At 35.6% G+C, this 17415-nt stretch overlaps 1 protein-coding gene across 3 annotated transcripts in view; it reads right to left on the bottom strand.

The window, feature by feature from the left end:
- The window catches only part of LOC106629487 (uncharacterized), a 261896-nt gene that overhangs the window by 33817 nt on the left and 210664 nt on the right, over positions 1 to 17415 (bottom strand). For all 3 annotated transcript variants that reach the window (XR_012580792.1, XR_012580791.1, XM_074542767.1), the window contains one exon: positions 17317 to 17410. The gene's annotated coding sequence lies outside the window, so the exon portion shown is untranslated. The remainder of the gene's footprint in view (positions 1 to 17316; positions 17411 to 17415) is intronic.

Here is a 17415-nt window from a genome sequence, read left to right as displayed (position 1 = left end):
CCAAGAGTGTGTTTAACAAAATTCTGGCAGGGCTGCAGGGAATCACAGCTTACCCAGGAGACACACAGCTAGATTAGTTACCCAGGGGACAGACAGCTAGGTTAGTAAGAGCCCACGGTCTAGTCCCTAGGCTTCCAAAACTAAAATATCATATATTTCTCACCCTGGAATTGTTCAATAACATTTTGAGGATGATAGCTATAACAGTGCTTTACTTGCTTAACTTTACTTGCCGCAAAAGGCAATAAAGAGAGTCCACACTTACAAAGTTTATGTGTTGGTGTGTAAATTCCTACTTTCCTTTATTAACAACCGCTGAAGGCTAATTTCTCAGCTGAAATCATAATTTTTTCCATTTTTCATGCTGTGCTTTCATCAGGGCTGCATTTAGGGGTTGGAAAACCTCATCAGTGAAAGAGTGGCTGCTTTGATTGTTTTTGATAGAGTGCTTTAATTAGGTCACCACAAAAATTGTGTTTTAATAACCTATGTCATTACTGAACAAGGGCGATTTAAATTCTCCTATAAGGAGGTTTCTTCAGCATCAGACATCTGCTCTAAAACTTACTGTGGCAATATAATCTCTAGACTGCATGTACAAATTTGATTATCTGGAACTTCCAGAAATTATATCCATCTGATTAAAACAGGGACTTTATCCTCAAGTATTGGTGTTATATAGATTGACCAAAATCTTAGCTAATGTCAGATATAACAGCCTATAATCACAAATTAAGTGGAAGATGAAGGAACCTAATGGCAAACAGAAGTAGTATTTCTGGTATTGTCTTAGCAAGTGATCATTTAATTCAGGCTAAAATGGCAGCGACCAACAGATCTGAAATTTGCAAACTTCTACCTAGTAACACTTCTGAGCTGCATTTTATTTTAAGCAACCTTAGTAGTAATCACCGTTAATGGTATGGGGTGTTGTTGTTTTTTTAATTGCCAAGGCAATATAAATAGTAAAATATGTGGCATTTTAATGGATCCCTTTGCAATCCAGAGTGATAAGACTTTAATGTGTCATACAAATTTAAAGTGAGATCACTGGGTAATGGGGTACATATGGTGATCCTAAAAGAAAAGGTTACTATGGGGAATAATTAAGAAGCCCTTTTAAAAATTATTTTTGCTGCTTAGGTACTAGTTTTAGATGTAAAGAGGGATTTACTTTTCATTACCAGATGTATTGTCACTTCAGATTCTGCAAATTTGTGGTTTGGGAAACTATTATTAACATATGTCTTGACTGCAATATGGAAGCCTTGGCTTTGATAGGACTGTTCCATACATATCTGAATCTTTTTCATCTGAGTGAATGACCTGTGGAAGAAAAATGAAGACAGTGAGATTAGCTATGTATCTTCTGTAGTGCTTTGAGAATTAAAGGACAGCCAAATGACTTAATATTTAGTACCCAATTTCATCCATTTTTCCTTTTGAAGCACCTAACTTTATTTCAGGTCAGTTAAGGACAGTATCACCTCTAAAGAATCCAGTTCTCTTCTCTCTGTAACAGATACCTGTTTTTGACTTAAATGATCGCATCAACATTTAATAGGGGTGAATCTGTGCCTCACTGCTTAAATTTTTTATCTGCTAGTGACAGCCTCAGATACAGACATATGATGGCCAATTAATGCATAGGATGTATGACAATATACATTAAAAAGTACACAAAATTATTATTCCCCATTACAGTTACTGAGGTAACTGCTGATATCATAACATACAAGAAGAAAATAGTGTTTTGTTCTGGACAAAATTCAGTAGTGTTTTTACAGCTAACATGATCGGGAACTACAAAGATTCAGTCACTGGAATTGATCTTTTCAACCCATACTAGATGGGCTCTAGATTTCCAATCAGATATGTTTCCCTCACAAAGACAAACTAGAAAACAGTTTAATCATCCTCTGTCTTAAAACTGTTCTAGAGACTAGAGAACATTTCACACATTTTAACAGTGAATAAATGGAAGCCTGAGAATACATCTTCATTTGATTTGGAAGTATCAAATAAATAAAACAGAAATAAATAGAAAAGAAATAGCTGCATGCCCCTAAGCATTTGCAAAAGAATATAAATCTATTAGTAGAGTCTTTATTTCCAAAATTATTCTGAATTCTTCCTGCAAATATTAATATTTGTATAGCAAAAATCTATCAATGACAGTCTGGTTTTATCATGGGCTCAAAGCTAGACTATTAGAACCAAATTCTTGGTTGCTGACACCACTATATATATTTTTTTAAATTTTTTATTATTAATTTGTAATGTGGAGTATAAATGACTATTTTTTGGGCTTTTTTTTCTGGTGTAAGAACATAAGCCCCTTATAACAGGTATGGAAAATAGAGTTCCATCACCATGAAACAGGTTGTGTGAAGTAGTTGAGTTTTAATTAAATTTATGTAACTAGTGTGATAAAATGGGTAAACATCCAAAGAAACTTCAGGGCCATCAAATATGCTTCACAAATAATTGATCTCTACTGTTCAGTTTTGCCAGATAGATAACAATTCTTCATAAAATAAAGCAAAGATTCATAGACAAGTTGAACAGAGCCACTTTTCTGAATTGACTTTCAAGCAATTTCTTGGGTCTGATCTTTAGAAATTTTGGCAGAGAAAAATCTCAAATTATGTAGAAAAATTAAAAAGTTTTTGGTCTTTCTGTTTTCACTTTTCTTCTTCTCTCAAAAAATTTTTGGTTGTTATTTTCATTAGAAATTACTCTTTTTGCCTAATGAGTGCAATGTTTGTTCTACTATTCTTTCAATTTCTTTTTTGGAATGGTCACCATATCACCATATGAAGAGATCAGCTGTTAAACGTAATTCCCAATCATAAACTCACTTTCTAAAGTAAATATCGCTGACATATTATGATGTATTACATTATTGTACTGTATTTGGCTGAGACAGACCTAATTTTCTTTACAGTAGCTAACATGGGGCCGTGTTTTGGATTTATGACCAAAGCATCCCTAATAATTCAGGGATGCTTTAGTTACTGCTGAGCAGGGCTTGCACAGCTTCAAGACCTTTTCAGCTTCTCCCTCCACACCACCAATGAGAAGGCTGAGGGTGTACAAGAAGTTGAGAGGGGAGAGAGCTGGGAGTGATGACTGCAGATGATCCAAGAGATATTCCAGAAGGTGTGGCATCATGCTCAGGATATGGAGCTGGGGGAAGAATGATGGACAGGGGTGCACTCAAAGTGGTGGTGTTTATGTGTGAGATGTCTGAACATCTGCCTGCACATGGGAAGTGGTGAATTGATTTTGTATTTTGCTTTGCTTGCATGTGCAGACTTCACTTTATTTATTAAGCCATCTTGATATCAACCCACAGGTTTTCTCACTTTTCTCTTCCAGTTCTCTCCCATAACCCTGCACAGGGAGATGAGTGAGCAGCTGTGGGGGCTTAGCTGCTGGCTGGAGTTAAACCACAACAATTCTTTACATGTGTTAGCTGGCCAGTAATTTTTACACCTGCATTATATTTGGCAAAGAAACAGAACTTTTTATTTCATCTTCAGTGAGTAGTTCATTTTTCTCTTTGAGCCCTGTGGCACCATACACTCTGTCTAGGTGAGTGTGATGGCTGACTTGAAGGGGTCTTTTGCTTCATTTATGGCGCATGCAAAATCCCATGGTACCGGTTCAGGTAAGATATATAAAAGCCCATTCTATCTAGCATAACAAAACATAAGTAATGCATATTGAGCCACTACATATCCACTCACAAAATATTTTCATGATTGTCTTAAATGCTAAGTAAAATAATTTCAAAATGTTCAAAACCCCTTATATTGAAATACCACAATATTGAAAAATGGCTTCAAGGTAAAGAAAATTTTTAAATCAACCACTTTAAAAAGGCTACGGATTTTTTTCTTCTGTGCACAGTCTAGTTTATGAAATATTCTGAGATCAGCATACGATGGTGAAAAGGTCCAGATAGAGGTTGGTCATTGCATAGTTTGCAATGAGGATCTTTCAACAAGAACATTTCCTTTTGATAGGACTGCAACATAAAATATGCTTACTAACCCCCATGACAAGTGAAGTTCAAGGGCAGAAGAAACCTGGTGTAGTCATGTCACCACACCAATACATCTGTTCTCTCTTATTTCCACTTTCAAATACGAAGTAGTTGTGCTTAGCAGGTAGGCTAGAATGTCCTGACTCATGATTAAGCAGGCTAATACATACCAAATACTGAATATATCATAGAAGAAAAAAAAAGCAATATATTTTGAAGAAGTTGGGTCTTTAAAAAAAAGAGGGAAAAAATTGTCTATGTTTGCTGCTCCAGAGTAGAATAAGGAAATGTGGAAACAATGTCTTTGACAATGTCTCAGATTCACACTGGATTAATATTTTTTTCTGTTGGCTGAAGCCACTGAATAATATACAGATATAGAACATTGGTGACTACTGGATGTCTGTGGACCATGTATATATAACATGCTGTATGTAGATTCCAGATCACAACCCCTGTATTTCTTGCTAAAAGCCAAGCCTGGACCACCTGATTTCCATGCATGACTTTTGTGACAATGGGCTGTATTTTTAGGGTCTCAGTCTGAATGAAAGGCTGTACATCCATGTTTGCAGACGCCCTGAGGAAAGATCAATCCATTCAAGGGCCTTTCTTCTATTTTAATTTCTTTTTTCTAAAATACAGTAGTAATGGTGAACAATAACAATAATCGGGATAATAAAAAGGAAAAAGATCTGGAGTCATGCACAATTACTCACCACCTGTTGACTGATGCCAGACCCCCCTTCCCAAATCCAGACTGGGCACAGGTAGCTCCCCTCAGTTTATATATTGGCATGAAGTTCTATGGTGTGGAATATTCCTTTTGGTCAGTTCAAGTCACCCATCCCAGCTATGCTTACCCCCAGTTTCTTTTGTGAACCTCCTCATTGGCAGAGCACAAGCCAAGGGGAAATAATGTCCTTGACTTAGGATAAAGATGGCCTAGCAAAAACACCCCCATTCCCATTCTGAATCCAAAACACAGCACCGCAGCAGCTACTGGGAGAAGCTACCTCCACCCTAGGTGAAATCAGGACAAAAACAAAGTTTGGCCTCAATGAAATTGAAAACCCCAACACAAGTTATTCAGTTATTTTCCCATCGAAACTAAATGCCGATTATTTAAGTTTTAGGACTTGTTGAAGTAGAGACATTCATCTCTACTTGCACGGATTTCCTTTTCTCTGATCTGCACAGCCCACCCCTGAAATGAGATGGAGCCCAGGGGCCAGGCTGTGGGTGGAGGCTCTGGGTGGGGCTTGTCAGGGCCATTAGTGCTCGTTAACACCTGCGGGTACTCCCAGTCACCTTCTTTTTCATAATAATTATGCCTCCAGCTGCAAAAAGAGCAAGAAAAATCACTAACGAGTATATATATTTTATGAAAACTAAAGTATTACAGGAACATTTTGTGCTGGCTTTGTGTCAGGCAGCAGGAATATGGGCAAAATCTGACAGGTAGTGGCTGGCCATCTGATTTTTTTCTTATATGAGAATACTGATTTGGTTAAGAGAGCTTTGTCTGCCACACAGCAGATGAATAAAGACAAAATCTGATCTGTTTGACTAGTATGAAAGCATTATACAGTTTTTTTCTGTCCTTTTCTTAGAAATGAATGTGTGATCATGAGGAATCAGGTGCCCCTTATTTTGCTTTTTTTTTTTTTTCTCAAGGTAATAAAAGAATGCACCATTCTTCTGTTTTCCTCTGAAAACAAACATATTGATAAACCACTTCAAACAATGCTAATCAACAGTGTGAGAAGCCTGCAAGATAGGACATTGACAGGCAAGGTACTATTACTAATTTATTTGTCTCTTTATGGTTCAGTTAGAGGAATATCTTAGGGAGTGCAGCACATGTCAGTGTTGTCAGATGTTACACCGTAGCTGTCATGGTTTTGACTGATGTACAAGCACTACCTGCTCATGTTTGCCCTTCTTTTCTGTGGAGTGCACACAGGTAAGACAGCTTGTTGGTAATTTTTTATTTAATGCTTTCAGTATCTGCAGCTGCTCTTTTGCTGAAAGTTCTGACAATGAGAGATTCCACCAACCAAGATTCCCAAGCTTTCCACAGCAAGGGTTTCATCATGTAAATAAGGTTTTCCTCTGGGATTCGAATATGACTCGCATTTTTTTTCTGATGCCTCGTGATCTTTGCTGTAACTGTTTTCATGTATTAGGAATTACCGAAAGAAATGAAATCACAGAAATTAAGGGTGCAAATGGTTTTGCACTGCTCAAGAAAAGGTAATTTTCTTTTGAAAAAGAAAAACCTCACCTTACACAGACAAGCACATCCTAATTTGAAGACTTATATGCAAAAAACTACTGCAACTATGTGTCCAATGAGGTCTGATATTCACAGACCTTAATCCTTTCTCAGACACAATTGCTGGATGAAAAAGGAGGCATTGCTGTTCAGTGTGCATAACCAGATAAACCCTTTAAACATGGCAAACATTTATTTCTTAATATAATAGAGCAAGAAAGAAGAACAAGATTGTTTGTGAAAGAAGGGTTGAAAAAATAATCTTAGGCTGGGAAGTCAAATAAGGTCTGTGAATGACAGTTCATGTTGTGGTGTAGGTGTTCCAGGAAACAAAAGAATGTTGCTCCCAGATACAGAAGTGAAACCTTTTCAAAATGTAAAAAGTCATTCCAGACAATACAGAAAAATTTCAGTACACTGTCTGTAGGCTACTTCTCCAGTATGGTCCAGCCAGTGAATCCTAGGAATTGAAGGAAATATCCATATATTGAAAAATGTTTTAAAGCATTTTAATCTAACTATGGAGTTTAATTTGGAACAGAAATTCCCTTTTGCTGTATTTGTTCATGTCTTTCCCCCTCCCCATTTTTTCATCTGAGCAACTGGTTCCACTCTTAGCCTAGCAAAGGCCAATGGAGCAGAGAGCAGTTGGGCAGCATTTCTCACTGATCACTCATTTACTTTTTAAAAAGTTATAAAGGGTGGTGTTGTGCAAAATAAATTTTATTTCTTTTCCTCCAAGAGATTTGCAAATCAGTGTGTAACATAACTTTTAGAGATAGTTTTCTGGGTTTTTATGTTTCTGTTTAATGTGGGGCTTTTGCATTTTTAATTTTTTTTCTTTTTAAATTCTGTAATACCAATTTTGTTGTTCTGAGACCATATTTGTCTCACCAGGAGCCACTTTTCACTCAAAGGAATGTGGTTTGGCCACATCTCTTCAAGGAATCATAGAATCTCTGTGGTTTCTATGAACTCTAGTGTTTTCAGGATATCTGCTGTGAAAATCATGCATCCAGAAGAACCGAAGCTCTCTGGCAATCCCTGGAGGTAAGCAAGTCTGCATTTTGAAGTGTGAGTAGGAACAGTGATGAAAACATGAGCATTTTTGTAACACATGTATTCAGTTCTATTGAAAAATTTACCAACTCTCTGGGCTGCTTCTAATAGCAATGTAGGATGAAAATGTGATTGGAAACATTAATAAATGAATATTAATAAAGAATTAATAATATCCGGAATACTGGCAAAATTTGGAGACAGAGAAGAAGAAAAGACCAAGTTTTACCTTGAGTTATAGCTCTTGCAACTCAGAATGGATTTTTTTTTAATGCTAGCACAATAATCTTAATTTATATGTATTTGCTTAGCAGTCTGAATTACCTTCCTTCAGATGTGAAAAGCAGAGTAACAGTATTACAATGTTTGAGGTCTTGGTGTCTTTCATTCCTTTCAAAAACTTTATTGTCTTTTATTTCTTGTAAACCTAGGTAAGGCCCTGATTCTAATCTCTCACTAAGGCCAGCAGTGCCTTCACTGGATCTTTGTTCTGCAACAGCACCTCAAAAAGTTCTTAAATTTCACTTCAGGAAATGCAGTATAAGGATATGTTTACAGTTAAGCACAAATTCACATATATTTGGGAAGGAATGAATCTACATATATGCTTAAGTGCTTTGTTGAAATAAGTCCAGCACAGTAAATGTAAACATAACAGAATATAGGAGAAAATCCTCACCACACGGAAACTGAAACAACATTTCTAAGCTGAACACAGCTTTACTGCAGGATTTGAGGGTAAAAACATAAGCTGAGAAGCCATCCTTGGCAAATCTCAGTGAGCTTTGTGTGTGTGTATCTCTTTTGGTGTCTCAGCTGCTAAATACATATTGCTGTTCAGCTGAGTTGAAATTTAGAGTGGCATATTTTGAAGGACCTTAATAAAGATGTCTTACTCTTTAAAATAACCTTTTATTAACAATAATGACAAATGTAACATTTTAAGATGAGAAACTCAGATATTTCAAAATTAATTTTTCACATTGGAAAGGAAATATGAGAAAGTTTTCCTTAAGCCATTGCTATTGCTCTCATTAAATATATATTTTTTGTAATATACTTAGGACATCTTGACAATGAATAATTTTAGGATAAACAGTGTCACAGAAACAAGGCTACTCAATGAAAAAAGACTGTAGACAATGATATGTGCTAAAACAGGGCATCTCCACTAAGAATTATTATAAGTGACTTTATGACATCATTGTGCCCCCATTGCTTAGGTAAGAAACAGTTATGTTAAATCTTTGTTGACAAAATAAAATTACAGAAGAGCTGCACGGCTGCACATGCATTATAATGTTCTGTGAAGTAAAATATTTCATAGCCATTTTTTTTTCATAATGCACAAGAGAAAGTTTTAATGATAAGCATTTTTGCTGGAAGTTGTTGGACTATTTTCATTTAGTCATAATTAAATATTAGCCAAAAGCTAATGTTAATATTGGCAGGAGGAATGTTATTTCTGTGGAGGAGCAGCAGTCCTGCAGTCTGTCAGTAAGGTGTGTCTCAAGATAAAGGCTGGCAAAATTCTCCAAGAAAGGTGATACAACAGGTGAAAGCCCTACTGTAGCCACTGAAGTCCAATTCTTCTGAGTTTCCAATTAATCAGAAAGATTTCAGGTAGATTTTCCACCATGTTGCAGGGCACAAAACTTTTTGTCTGGCTATTCAGAGTGATTTGTATTATTGCTGCCATACTGATGTCCACTTGAAAGGCTAAGATGAATTTTAATGGCATAAGTAAGGAAAAAGGAGAGAATTCAAGACAGGGCTAACATAATAGACAATTCTTTGTTTGTAAAGTTCTTACTAGAGATCTTTTATGAATGACATCTTCAAGGCAGCACATTCATTTCAGTTCAAGTATATAATTAATAATAAAAATAACAATGCTAGTAATAATAATAATAGTATTGAGGCCAGTGTAGGGGAAAATCCTGCTAATTCTAGTGCATGTAGCTCTCTCTGAGCCCCTTCCTGCCTCACATATAGGCATATTTTTATTAAGATAAGGAGACTGTGAGCTCAGATCTTTGTTCTAAACCAGAAGCTGCTATGATTAGTGTGGGTTTTGCATATCAACTTCATCCTGTATTAGAGGTATTTTCTTTTTTTATAATTCCTTTGGTATATGCTCATTGGGAATATGTCCCTTGATTCTTTTTCCAAGAGCATACCATGGCAAGGGCTGCCAGGAATGCCACAGGCAAGGCAGCCACAGAGCTAGCAAATTCTGAGGAGAGCTGTATTAAGGAAATTCTCTCCCATTGGCATCATGAAGCAGGAATTCAGAGAAGGCCATCTAAAATAATCAAAGCATTGAGAAATGAGATCTGTAAGCAATGTTAAGAGAGATAAACATACGTGCTTTTCAGAAGAACTGGTTGAGTGGGAGGACAGGGAACATGAAAGCAATTTTACATAAAAACAGAGTGTAAAAATAGATATTCTAAAAGGAAAAAAATCTTGATTTAATTAACTGTAGCTCACAACAAAGGAAGGAAGAGTCCAAAGCCTGCAGATCTACACAGGTGGTGCTATTAAAAGTAGAATTTGTTCACTGCAAACAGTATGGAAAATAATAATATATTATAAAACACAAAATAAAACTGAAAATGCACATTAACCTACATAGATATAAACCAAACACAGACACACATATATAAGATAGATATATAAAATGTCATATCGTGGGTTCTCAGGATTGCGTTTTTTATTGTGTTTGGCATTGTACCAAATTAATTTCTCAAAAAATATTGTACTGTTTGTCCTCTCTTATTTCTGTTTACATAAAAACCTGTCTTGTATTTCTTTATTATTACTGAATAGTCTACAGGTTTCTTTTTCAATTCTATTAGAACGGTCCATAGAAAAAACCCTTTGAAATTGGTTAAAACTTATACAGTGTTTGGACATATGAATAGACTATGTGTAATAAAATTCAGTAATATTCTTCATATAAAATGATGAACTGTATAACTGTGTAATTTAAACCCTGGGATTAACCTATCATTTTGCATTTTGAGGGCATTTTTTCTGCTATATTTCATGGGGTTTAATGTCATCTTAATATGTCAGATTATCATTTGACCAGTCAATGATTTTCAGTTGATACAGCTTTTATTAAAAGATGAAAAGAAATTCTTATACATACTATTTTCATGTGTTAAGTTACCTTTTACAATGTTTTTAATGTTCACACTTAAATTGCAGAATAAATCTATCAGTTAAAAATGGGAACCAATTTTTTAGTTTGTTTCTTTTCAATGAATTGTGATGACATGTGATTTTTATGACATTGATTCAACGAGCTATTGAACATTATCTAGAAATTTCAGCATCAGTGGAAAACAGGTTTAGCTCGTTTTTTTGCACATTGCAATGAACAAAAATTCTGTCTCCTTAAGAGAAGTCCAGAATCTTTACTCTGTCTGAATATCTCCCAATGGTATCTGAAACATAGCTAGCACTCCCTATATGGAGATTAAATAAAATAAAATTTATCCTCAGATAAATATCAGATGGGGATCCTAAGACCCCCTTCTGGATCCATAAGCAACAGTCAAGAAAATATTTTCTGTGTATTAAAATTAGAAATGTGAAGAGATGTAAAAGCCTAAGAAAGAAATTTGATATTTCCTATAAGTAAAACTATACAAATCACATGTAAGAATATACATGGAATTTTTAGAGATATTTACTTGGCCTGCTTCCAATATTTTAGTTGATGTTGCCTTAAAGAATTTGCATTGGTTCAGAAAAAAATATCCAAAGTTGGTTCTTTATGTAAATTTCTGGCTGGAAGAGAGTACAAAGTAGTGACAGCATTATTTGTCAATGTCCTCCAGTGATTGTTAGCAATGCATTCTTGCACATATTGTTTCAGACAAAAAAATTAGTATTTTGCATTAGCAGAGGATAATTAGGCAATAAGATACAAAAGAGAGTAGGGTTATCATGAGATAAACACACACATGGGGTGTTATGAGGCACAGCCAAGTATCTGCAATCCCTCCAGGGTATGATTATCTCGTGATAACCGCACACCCTGGAGTTGCCTTATTGCTATTATAAAATATCTTTATTATAGGAAGAAATGCACATTTTTGTGCTGAAAGAAGACGAAGGTGGCAATTTAGAATGCTGAACAGCAGTTTCAGCTGAGCTGTGTGGTTTACATAGATTAATCTATCCCATTGGAATGTTTCCTCAGCCAAAAAAATGTTCCCTAAATCCAAGCAGTCATAATCTGTAGTGATGTGCAGCTATTTGGAGTATTTGACAAATTCCCTCCTTGGTTCTTATGCTGTTCATTTGGCTGCAACATACGCACACAGCAATACGAAGAGATGGAGAGGTGTGAACAGGACAGTGAACATTCTGAATATTTAAAATATTTCTAAAGTCTGGATTTTTCTCTTTTTCTTTCATGCAAACTCTGTGTAAACTCTGGAAAGCTTCAGATAGTTGAATAATGCATCTAAAGCTAATTGAAAACTATTGGGAGATAGAAGTTCCAAAGTAGAAACAATGCCAAAAGAGCTTTAAAAGCTGGAAAACTGAGGAGCCAGGGAGAAGTGAGAAGCCCTTTCCAAGTGGCATGGCTGTTTTTCTACCAGGCATAGAGGGGTGATGCCAGAAGGGCAAAAGACAGCTGGATAAATACACACTGGCTTCTTTGTATGAAATTGGAGTTTTGCCCCTCTCATCAGTGGACAAAGGCCATGAGAACACTTAGCAGCAGTCCTATGCCTAATAGATTTGTCCATGTGAATGGCCTCTGAATTTACAGGCTTGCTTTGCATTTGGGAGCAAAAACAACTTGGTCAGGCTCAAGGTCGACATGAACTGTTCTAACAACATGCTCAAAAGAAACAAATCTTGTCCCTAAAGCATTTCAACAAGTGATCATTTCAACAAGTGGTAGGTAGGTTAGTTGTATGTGCTGTTAGTCATAGATTCTTCTTGAACAATTTTGACTAAGGTTTTATTTCCATTCTGTCATTTAATTATTTATGAAAATCATCATCATATTCCAATGCAACAGAAAGAACTTCAGGGACCATTCTGTTTCTGTAAGTTTGTATTATTGAACATATTTTAGGAAGAAATAAGCATTGAAATAGCTCGTAAATTGTGTGTTAAAACATAATCAATATCTGTATTCATGTTTGGGCATAAAAAACACACAAAGAAAGCCTTGTAGAATTTATTTCTGCTTAGAAACTTGTACTTTGGCCTTCAAAATGTGTCAGCTTTAATTTAAGATTGGTGTTTAATATGGAATATGGAGATCAATGCAATTGATTTGATTGAATAAAAAAGTCCTTGAAACGATATATGGTGCACATTTTTAAATGCAACAAGCCCAATAATTGGTTTAAATGTAAAAATAAATTGTATCTGGAGATATCTATTCCAGCCAGGGGTGATGTTTTATTGGTTTTTGCATTTTACTAACTGATGTGCTTTCATGTAAAATCAATATTGTGTAGTCAAATATATTTTGCTTTGTTGTGTAGTAGGTTCAGTTTGCTAAAATATAATTTTAAACATGGCATAACTAACCTTTATTTTACAGTAAACCTTTTGTGCAGAAATGAAGGGAAAATGTAAAAAGACACTCTTAACTTCCTAAATATTCTATGTCTTGCATAATGTATAGATTTTTCATGTGCTTCTGCAGCATTTTACTTTGCTAACTCTCAGCCTTTTTAATTAAGTCCCTAGCCATTCCTCTGCAAGTAATTGCCATCTGTGGAATATTAGACACCATTTCAAGTGATGCATATGTACCTGCTTAGCAGAGCTGTATAAAACTAGGCATCATACTTTCTACCTGTACTGAAACTGAAAATGCATTTGCATTCAATTTTTTTAAACCTATCATGAAGAGAAAATCTATTTCTCCATTTAGTCAATGTTGACACTTTTAATACAACTGAAAAGCAGTTTTTTATAAAAAGCCTACAACTCATACAATTCTTTGGTTTTTTCTTTTTAATTATTATGTCCTCCTCATGACTGGGGAGAGCCGAAGTCAAAAAGGGAATCTGACATATCTCACTTTATTAAGTGATCAGGGAAAATGATCAGGGATATTCCCCTGCTACTACAGAGAATGTCAGCAAAGGCAGAATGTTATACAAGAGAATTCTAATGGATACAATTCTTCAGTTCAACAGGATACAGTCAATACAATTAGTTTAAAATGGCCATTAAACATCTGCTGGTTTTCTTAAAGTTTGTACCTATCTCATCATTAAGGAAAACAGATTATTTGAAAAAGCTGTTAGTGTCCAAAGGAGAAATTTGTCTCAAAGATTTATTTCAATGTGGCTTCATGATGTACAGATTGAAAAAGCCTTTGAAGAAAAGGGATTTTTGTATGTACTATTCTAGGGAAGCAGAATTTTATGTCTTTTTGTCCTCAAACTCCAAATTACAATGCTCTGTCCAGTTTTTATTTTCCCTACTGCAGGATGATGAATAGAGATAGGCTATTTTTCCTCATCTTTCCTCTCAATGGTTTTGAGGAGGTAGGTAAAATTCTGTGGATTGCTTTGCAAAGCTGTAATTATTGTAGAGACCCACATTTCCACATTAAAAAAAAAAAACAAACGTTTTCTGCACCATGAAGTTTGCATACAGAAAATTGGTATTTCTAAGTACCTCTTCCAACCCTACAATTCTGAAACACTCAAAAGGTTTTTTTTAAAAAAAGTAATAGACAGAGAAAGTAAATAGGCACACTGCTTATTGAATTCAACAGAGCAGAGAATTTTTTCTGAACTAGCGATTTCATAGACCAGTTTTACACTTTTTAGTCATGCCTTAAAACAATTGAGCACATGCCATAAACATCGGGTTGCTGGAAAATGAAGAGTCATGAACCATTCAGAACCCAAGTGAACTAATATGTCAGAATGTTATAGCTTCAGAATGTGTGAAGTGAATTCTAAAGCCACTTTGGTCAAGCAGTTTTTGAAAGATATTTGCATAAAGATATACATTCTTTCAAACAAAAGATTACCAGGACATGGAATGCTGGTTTTTAGAGAGACTTTGCTAAAGAAAGAGAAATAGGCTTGAATCTGTTTAAATCAAACCTTAAGCAATATTTAGGGCTATTTGGATAGGGATATATTATTATGGAATTCATTATGGCTGAAATGCTACTTGTCTGTTACTGTCATCATAGACAAAAAATTATTTTTCCCTCCTGTTTTGGCTAAAAAGTAACAGAGAAGCTGAGTAGGAAACTTAGATTGATGAGGGCACTGGTAACTAGAGAGAAGAATATTTGAATAGATGTAATGAGAAAAAGAAAACATTGAAAATTACAGCACCTGCCTTAAAAAACAACCTGTTCAAAGTGTTACAGAATAGTATGCAAATGGAAGGAAGATGTCCCCAGAGCACAAAAACTTCTGGTGCAAATTCTTGAAAGTAGTAAGAGCAATGAAATTTGTAAAGGTCTATGGAAAAACTAAGAACTAAGAACTTCCTTGTGTTTGAGGCTCATCAAGCTACAAGTTTATCCAGTCCCTATTGTAATGGGGTCTTATTTGGGATAGGGGAGAAGGCTTAAGGCAGAAGTATAATCCATCTGGTAAAAATATGTGTCATGTGAGACCCACAGCATAACTTGCACATATCATAATGTCACAGTTACAAAACCACAAAAAAATAAAATTCCATTAAAAAATCCTTCCCTCTGAAATTGTTAAGATTCTTTAATTATTGCACCCATTCACTGCCAATTATACCAGGAAAGGGATGTCATGGTGAGGAATATCTTTTACTGCCCTCACATGCTATCAGCTGCTGGTACTGCAGCCTTCACATCTCCCTCAGTGGTGTAATTCAACAGTGCAGGCAGCATACTCTCCAGAAGGCAGGCATTGTACATATGCTCCAGCACAAAACAATGGCACCTTCAACAATGACCTGCTGGTTAACTTTGGTCAAAGCTTTGTGCCTTTATAGAGTACGAAGTCAGCTAAAGCTAAAGGCGAAGAAACACAACAAGGTCATATTTACTGTCCTGCAAAATCTGCTGGCTGGTGGATTAGCTCACCAGCATTAATTAGCATTAGTTCATTCCTGGAATCTAAAAAAAGCCCATGAAATGAGATTTTTCACCACTAACAATAAAGCCACGACAGCCCCAATGACTGAAAAAGATCATGGTGGTAAATCTTGCATTCTGCACAACTTCCACTAACTGAAGCTCTATTTCCTACTCATGTAAGTGTAGGTGCTACAGGAGAGATTTCAGTTAAAAGAAAGAATTCCTTCAGATACCAACACTGGGTGTTTTTTGGGGGGAGATAATTGATTGAAGGAAAAGTCTTGAATTCTAATTAGAAGTATCTAGAAAAGTTTCTTAAGTATGTGCATGTGAAGGAATATATACAATTACAATGAAAATAAGTAAGAGACATGTAAAAGTGAGGCTCATCTCTTTCTCTTTCTCTTTCTCTTTCTCTTTCTCTTTCTCTTTCTCTTTCTCTTTCTCTTTCTCTTTCTCTTTCTCTTTCTCTTTCTCTTTCTCTTTCTATCTTCTCTTTCTCTTTCTCTTTCTCTTTCTCTTTCTCTTTCTCTTTCTCTTTCTTCAGAGAGTAAAACCAGAAAGACCCTAAGCCACTGAGTGGAGCCCTTTGCTGCTCCAGGGACTGTATTATTTAGCTCTTTCAGAAATGCAAAGCCCATCCCAGAAGCCAACTCTTCCATGTTCTTCCATTGGAGGATAGACCTAGAAGCTCTGACAGCTGGAAAGTTTCTTTTCTTCTTTAAATAGATTTTGGCATCAGTGAATTTTCTTTAAATGTATTGTATCTTTAAATGGCCCTTTTCTATCACTGTCATGTATGCCATGATTTTTTTGTAGGCAGTAGCCATATTTTCTTTCAACTGCAAAAGCCGTGCTTGAAAGACTGCTTTCAAAAGACACGGCTTTCCATTTCTTTGATAATCTTTGTTTGAAAATATCATGCAATGTAGAATTAACTGAACTATACAGGTTTTAATGAAGTCTAGTGCATTTCTTTTATCTATGAGGTATGTTACCTTTTAATCTTGTTAGGTTATAGGTTTGGTAAATCCACACTGTATTTCAACCTTCTTACATTTTATATCTAAATTTTTAGCTTTCTGTCATAAAGTCTTCCCTTCCTCATTTCATAATTAAATAGCATCACACTTGTTAGTTTTCTTCTAAAAATGTCACCCTTTTAATTTCTTTCAGAAATCTGAGAGGGAGGTGATCCTGTTCTCAGCAGGCAAACACGTTGGGCTCCAGGGAGAGCAGCCCACAAGTTCATGAGTGATGATGCATGATGTCTTTGGTACAAAGCTACTGCACACAGAAAAAGCCTGACCCAGTCAGGATACAGTCTCTGATCAATAAAGCAGTATTAACAGTGAGAGGTTTTGTTTCCACATCAGATACATCAGAGTTTGATGCCACTACCATGCTTACACAGGAATATGTCAAAGAGAAGGAATAACGACAGGAAAAAGTATTTTATAATGTGTGAGGTTGAACTGCAGACCTGATACCCAAAAATGCAAATTTTGCCCCTTCCTTATACTGATCTTACCAGATGTGCAATAATTCAGGAATTGTTCAGAAATAATTTAGTCCATTCATTTATACCAAAGGGCTTTTGTGCTATGATATATGAAAGATAATTAATTTTCTGAACAAACCAGCAAACACCATCAACTTTCTACTTTCATCTTCTTACTTTTAAAAGTAGAAAAAATGCAAGCAGCCACTGACTGGGCTAGAACACTGTGATACTAAAATGGCCTTTATTTTCTTCTCATGTACTTCTGCATATTTGTATTCTTGGGTATCATTGTACAGTGGTTTTGCAGAGTTGAAGAATTTGTCATTTTTTAAAAAGGAAATAGTTACCTCTGTAATGGCTCATTGATCAAGCCAGTTGAATGGGTGGATTCCTCACCAGGAACTGTTGATCCAAGGAGGAGCGTTTCCTTTGCTTCTTGCTCTGTA

Source organism: Zonotrichia albicollis, chromosome 6 (assembly GCF_047830755.1).
Source record: "Zonotrichia albicollis isolate bZonAlb1 chromosome 6, bZonAlb1.hap1, whole genome shotgun sequence".
Lineage (NCBI taxonomy): Eukaryota > Metazoa > Chordata > Aves > Passeriformes > Passerellidae > Zonotrichia > Zonotrichia albicollis.
Note: the sequence above shows the minus strand (reverse complement) of the source record. Positions and strands in the feature narration are given on the sequence as shown.